This window comes from Mycteria americana, chromosome 3, assembly GCF_035582795.1.
Source record: "Mycteria americana isolate JAX WOST 10 ecotype Jacksonville Zoo and Gardens chromosome 3, USCA_MyAme_1.0, whole genome shotgun sequence".
In the NCBI taxonomy this organism is placed as follows: domain Eukaryota; kingdom Metazoa; phylum Chordata; class Aves; order Ciconiiformes; family Ciconiidae; genus Mycteria; species Mycteria americana.
Window position 1 is genome coordinate 102,399,622 of NC_134367.1, and position 6,786 is coordinate 102,406,407.

Below are 6,786 nucleotides of genomic sequence, written 5' to 3' on the forward strand. Positions count from 1 at the left end.
CCTCGAAAAATAAGTTTTCCAAAGTATGATATATACATGTAGTAATGAATAAACCTAATTATACTAATAAGTGCTTAACTGATCTTCCACAACACGCATTTGTATAGATTATAGAGTTTTCCCCAAGAATTTGCAGACTTATGAATCTTTCCTCAAGTTATCCTTGAGAAGTTCTTTGTAACAGAAATCATTAGCCCGTATTCAGCCCACAGCCCTTGACCTTGGAGGTGCTGTCCATCTTTCCAGCCTACATTATGGTCACGTAGTGGGTTCTGCAAGCAGAAGACATTTCCTGGTTATTTCAGCTGTATTCTGGTGTTTCAACTGTTAGGCAGTTAAAAGCAATGCTTTGTACATTTGTAAAGAGAAATGCAAATCATTTTGCACAGTGAAATTCAGAACAGAGTGAGAAAGTGCAAATATGATTAGCCCTATGTTTTCCTGTATTGGGACTTCAGTTTTTAACACAAAGAAAGTAAACTCATTTTCAAACTCTCTGCAGAATAATCCAAAACTCATTGTAGTTAGCATTACTCCTTTCAGTGACTCTGCTGGGCTTGGACCTGCCTTTTTTCTTTGTTGTGATTATAAAACAGAATGTCTGTCTTACTTTCAGTTTCTTGAAGAGTTAAAGGAAGCTGATTTATGGTGCATAAATAGCCTAATCTTATTGTAACATGTATTTGGTTGCTCATGAGCGTTCTGTAGTTGTGTAGATTATACAGTGTAATAAGTGAAAGAAGAACAGTGTATCCTATTTTGAAAGGGCGTGTTTGTAGTTTTAGTTGGACAAAACCAACTTTCACATATCTCGTAGGGGGGAATATGCTAAATCTACCTGATCCAGTGCATTATGCAAATACAGTAAACCTTTGAAGATTTCAGGCAATTCACCCAGTTTTTCCTGACCTTCCTTTATGAGGATACAGCATCCTTGGACTCTGAAACCACTTCTACAAGGCACAGTGTATTAAACTTTTTAAAGATTATTTGTGGAAAAATGGTTTCTTTGTCATTCAAGATGTGTTTTTAGGCCTATAATTTCCTTCAAGTGAGCACAATTCCGCTAACAGCAGTATATTATTTTGACAGTAAGTCAGTTGGCATAAGACTTCATTGTGTATGCCTTTTGTTTATATAATCCTTCCTAACAGTAACAAGGTGTTTACTGTTCAGCAAACACATTTTATTTTAACTGCCAACAGTAAAACTGTCTGATAAAGTTTGATTTAGCTAAAGAAAGCAAGTTCTCATTTAGCCCAAATAAATCCATGGTGCTATAGACAGCTGTTTGGAGTACATAATCCCCCAAGCTCTTATAGCGAGGCAACTCTTGCTATTGAATGAGCGAGAGAGAGCAGGCTCAGCTGTTCAGGATGTGCTCCATTACAACTGTAATCTATAGCATCGTACTGCCATATTGTGAAAGCATTACTCACATTCAGTGGCAGTGAAGCAAATACTCCTCTGACAGATGCTCTGCAGACTGACAGCTGACACCCTAAGCTGAGCTCTATAGATTTTTCACTAAACACGTCCTGCAGCCGGGATCGATGTGGCCTGGCTGTCTGCTTCTCCCCGCTCTCCTGCAAAGAGATCAACATCTAATACCGTTTCTGCGAGATTCTCAGGGAGTTAACTGTCTCCAAGTGGAAAAAGTTCAGATTTCAGAGAAACAATGAACACAGACACTTCTCAAAATAAGAGCATTTTGCTGCTTGAGAGAAAGAAGAATTAGTAAGCCTAAAGGCATTTTTCTTCCATTTTATGGCTGACTTTATCCTGGAGAAATTTGCCAAAGAAATGTGATTTTTAAGGCTGATATTATAAAAACCTTTGAGAGCAGCAGGGGAGAAATAGCTGATCTGTCACATGGAGTCCAAAAAAGTTGTTTGTAGCAAATGCAAAGCAAAAAAGACTCCAGTATTTGCTTCCTGCCAAATCAGAATATGCAGCGAGAGTACGTACACAGGCCGAGGTCAGGATGTGCATAGTAAGCCAATGCTGCACTTCCATTTTAAACAAAAAGCTGTAGAATGAGTCATTTTACTGTAACGACTATAGCACTCTTCTAACCTTAACCTCAAAGCACCGGTAAAGTAGTTTACCTCCTTTTTTCCCCCCTTTTTCTTTTATAGGACTACTTCATTAACACTGCTCCTGCTCGCACTGAAGTCACTAGCAGAACTCCTGTAATTTCACCGAGAACAGAAGCTGGCCCATAAAGCGGTTGTGGTTTGGAAAATGCTTTCAGGAATGATAATTAGTTCAAAGCTGAAAAGCAGTCACCTACCTACAGTGAACATAAGGAACAAGCACAGAAAAGAATACAAGCTGGTTTTGAAGTGTATCAAGGGATGTTTAACTATAATTTCTGTACTGGAATTTAGGGACAATTGGGTTGGATTTTGTTCTCTGTTATTATTTGTGCCATGCTCAAACAGTCTAGATGCCAAGATTATAATTTTACATTAGATCTGGGAGTTCCTGGAAGGGCAACTAGCTCTGCTTCTGATTTTCATCCCTCCACAGCGCACGTTACATGAAAAGATAAACAGATGCGTATGCCTTCTTACAGAAGGATTACCAGAGTAGGGTTAATTGCAAAGAACTGAAATTCCTCCTTCTGACTGAGCAGCTTCATGTTTTGAAAGCACATCTTGTGGCCACTTTTTGACTTTCAGTGTGTTGATTCACTCCTTGTTTGGTTGGACTTTGCCTTTAAACTCACATTGCATTAGAGTTTTGTAAATGTATATGTAAAAGGTAAATGATTATGTGATTATGTGATAACTGAATGAAGGCTACTCATTAAAAACACAGAGAATGGAATAACTGGCAATGGTGTTGCAAGAGAGGGAGGCAAATAGGCAAGTGTGTTTATAATTTGAGTGGGAAACTAAGTAAAGTCACTGAAAATATTTAGGATCATCTGTTAAATTTATTTTCTCTCTGGTTTCCACAAACTGCTGTTGTGCTCTAACTCTTGAGCACACCATGATGTGCAGGGGAGCAGACTCTCTGTGTCTTTGCCTAGTCACACCAGAAATTCCAGTTATCCCTATAATACCAGTCCTGATAACAATGAAGATGCCATTAAAAAACACTCGCCCTCAGCAATATTTGCTAAAAAATGTAAAATGGTTTTCTTCACTTACAACAGCTTTGCTGATGTAATTGAATTTGTATTGAACATCTCAATGCACAGTGTAACCTACCTGTTTGGACACTTGTGCCAGAACTGGGCCAGCAAAGTCCTCGGTGCATGTCAGCTTAACTGATGCCACGCTTGAATACATGGTGCATATAATTTATAAACAAGGAAGCTCTTGTACAGGAACACACTGCTGTTACATAAGTGTATGCCATTATTTAATCAATAAAACCATACATTAAACACTGCACACTCAGAAGAGGAAGGATTTAAAGATAATTACCAAATCATTGCACTCATCAAAAAATCAATAAACATTAACACAACATACTCAATGGATTAGAGAGATCTTTGTCAGAAAGGCATGCCCTTGCTTCACATAAACTAATATAGCTCTAGTTAGGGAAAACCATTAAATTGCACTGTTTTGTACAAGAAGCTATCCAAATCTCATCAGTGTAGATAGCTGAAAGCAAAAGATGGTGCAACGCCAAAGAAAAAAACTGCCAAAGAGCAAATTTGGCCTTCAAGGGCGTATGAGATGCAGATGGCCCATAATCAGATTGCCCAAGCCATGTATCTCATCACAAAATCATTCCACCAGTTCAGAGCAGGTTCCTTATTTTATCCGATCCTTTTAGAATCAGAATAAGCAGTTTTTATAGGGTCCTGTTTCCCCTTTAAAGCCCGTAGTCACTGTTACTGGAGAGCAATTACATATTTGATAGTTAGCATCACCTCCAGTGATGATTCTCCTGCCGACACTGATGCTAGCACACAAACAAAAAATTCTGGCCGCAAGTGGTTTAACGGCTGCAATTAGGCTGATAACACAGCCTGCTCCAAGTAGAGAAGATGGAACTGTTTAAGGTAAACCTAGTGAGTCTCTAAAATCATTTCTGCCTTGAGAAACACTGTGCCCATGAGTCTGTCTAGATACAGGCCCATGTAGGCTGCCTTCTAGGCACAAACACATATGAGGAAAAGTCCAGGGTAAATTTTTTTCCAGTTCCACAGTAACCTGTAATATGTAACACAGTAACAGTAATATGTTCCAATTTTTAAAGCAGCTTCTAGAGAAGAATTTCAAGGTCTTTCCCACTGACGATGTCATTTTACAAAGGGTGAAACGAGGATGTTAAGTAACTAACTGCTTAGAGTCAGCTTTGTCCATCCCTTGACCTTAACACAACTGCAGCGAGGGTTCAGGTCGATTTTGGGAAGAAGGCTCTGTGCTCATATCTGCCAGGGCTCCACCAGCATGCAGGCATCTCAGGGGCCTAGTGCCAAGGCCACCACTGGCTCCTGGACTGCAGCCCCCAGGGCTCCCTGCTGAAGGAGAGCAGCAGACCGTGTACGGCACGCTGATCATCAGGGGTTGCTGTATGGTCCTGGAGTGCTCCACTTTGCCTATAAAAGCAAGCACAGAGCAGCACAGAGGAGCAAGGAACTCATACTCTGTGCTGAGACTCAACATGTTCCTTCCAGGAAGCACTGGAGAGGCAGAGACACAAATTGTCAACAGATTGCCAGTCCATATTCTCCCCTGACCCCTCCAGCAGAGCAGAGAGTTTGATGGAGGATGTCCCCAACATACTGCCTCTTTTTTCCCCAGTGTAGCAGGAAGCCAGCAAGAGAACTGGGAAGGGGAGAAACGGCCAGCAGCAGCAGCAGTGACACGGGGACCCAGTATCAACACACTAGTTATGAAACAAAGCACTTTAGGATGCAACTGGGGAGCACATACACACCAACCAACCCAAACACAAATGGACTTCTCAACAATGTTGTTCCTGAGGCTTGCAGCCACTGGGAGCCACAAATAAGCCAATAAAAGTCATCAGCTTCCTACTGGACACAAGGACTTAAATATTAATGGGGCTATTGCTCTAAGCATCCTGAATACTCGGGTCAGACTGACCTTGGCCAGACGTGACGTTGTATGTTCCTGTCTTTCTGCAGATCTTGCAGAAAACATTCACACATGGATGCAGCATGTCTGCAGCAAAAACAAGAAAACCCTCAGCTCGCTGATGTTTTCAAGCATACAAAAGAAGTAAGGCTAAAATGGAACCTTATGTCTGAAGGGCTGGCACCAGCCTTTAGGAAAACTGAGATACTACTTCAATTCTACCTTGGGGGCTGAAAAAGACTTCAACTGATGTTGTGTAGTACGGTGATTTTTATTCTGCTGTAGTGAAATACACAATCATTAGTACCTGAGAATAGAAAAGTATGTTTCTGAATACCTCATTTGAGGATTATTTTTCTCATAGACTTTGGTAATTACCAAGAAAGAGGGACTCCCCTCATGCTTTGAAATTTCTTAGAAGAATCTTTATAGCCTTCTTTATAACCACCTACCTCTACCATTATATTACAGCAAATTTCATTGAAAGCTGTTAAGAAGAAGTTACATAGACTAAATACAGCCTACAGAAATTGTGGGGAAAAAAATAACAGGAAAGATAGCATACATGACTATGAAATAATTTAACTCTTTTAGAGAGGAATCTGGGCATATCTGCTTTATGTGTGCACTGCAAACACTATATTAACTGTGGCAGTAGAAGTACATCAAACAAGAACCAGATACATCACAGAATTCTTTACTGTTCAGATTTTATATTAAATCTTGCAATGGGCTTTATTATTGTTGTTTCAAAATCTCAGTGAGTTTTCTGGTCCTTGTCTTCAAGATTGTGCACATGTGATTAACAGCAGTACATATTCAGGGAGCATGGAAATATGACTCAGTTTTGCAGTACTTCCAGGTCCGGCCTTCAGCTTCCAGCTCAAGAGAATATATCTTTAATACATACTCATTATCATTATTAGAAGCAGCATCTATTGATTCTTTGAAAAAGGTTAGAAGTGGAAGAGACCCGCCACGCCAAACACCGAGACGAGGTTAAGATGGACAATATTTCACAATGAAGTACCTTTAAACAATTTGACATCGTGGGGTGGTTTCTTCAGTTCCTTCAGGAAATTATTTCGTCACCCAGAAGAGCAAAGCACGGGGAAATTTTCACCTGACACTTCACATAGATTTTCATTGTCCAAATTGTACTGTTTCCTCTGTATGGAGTTGCCAGCCAATAGCCCCTCTTTCATGCACGTTAGGACTGCAGCAGGGAAGATTGGTAAAATGACAGCCAAGCGTGTTCTGCTTATGCTGTTGCTAGTGCTTCAGCTGTGTAGCTTCCAGTGTGAACTTAACATGTACTCTCTCGGGACCTGTAGTTGGTACAAGAAAATAAATGTTATTTCACATCAAAAGCTACTGTACTTGTATTTTATATCTCTTGCATATACATGCAGATGTGGAGTCATAAACCCAATTAGACCAAAGAGGGCATATGCACATCCTTAGAGAGAGAAAGCTCAGTCCTGACAGCGTTATACGTTTTGGCTACAACTGTGTATGTTTATACAGGCTTGTGCATGTGTGTTCTGTCATCATATGGTATCACTGCATTCAGGACAGCTGAAGCTATAAGCTTATCCTTTCTGCATATTTATGTGACACAAATGTGGAAGCTCTCCTCTGATTAAAGAGGTTTCACAATACTCTTCATTTCTCTCCCACCCAGAGAGAAATGTTTTCTGCATTTCACGATCAGGACTTC

The 6,786-nt window shown here is 40.2% G+C and overlaps 1 long non-coding RNA gene across 1 annotated transcript; it reads right to left on the reverse strand.

Moving 5' to 3' along the window:
- Positions 1–3,453: 3,453 nt before the first annotated feature.
- Positions 3,454–6,386, reverse strand: LOC142407798 (uncharacterized). Its single transcript, XR_012775055.1, has 3 exons — positions 6,097–6,386; positions 5,076–5,153; positions 3,454–4,564 (listed from the first exon to the last, which is right to left on the reverse strand). It is a non-coding gene; the product is annotated as an uncharacterized LOC142407798 (long non-coding RNA).
- Positions 6,387–6,786: the final 400 nt, after the last annotated feature.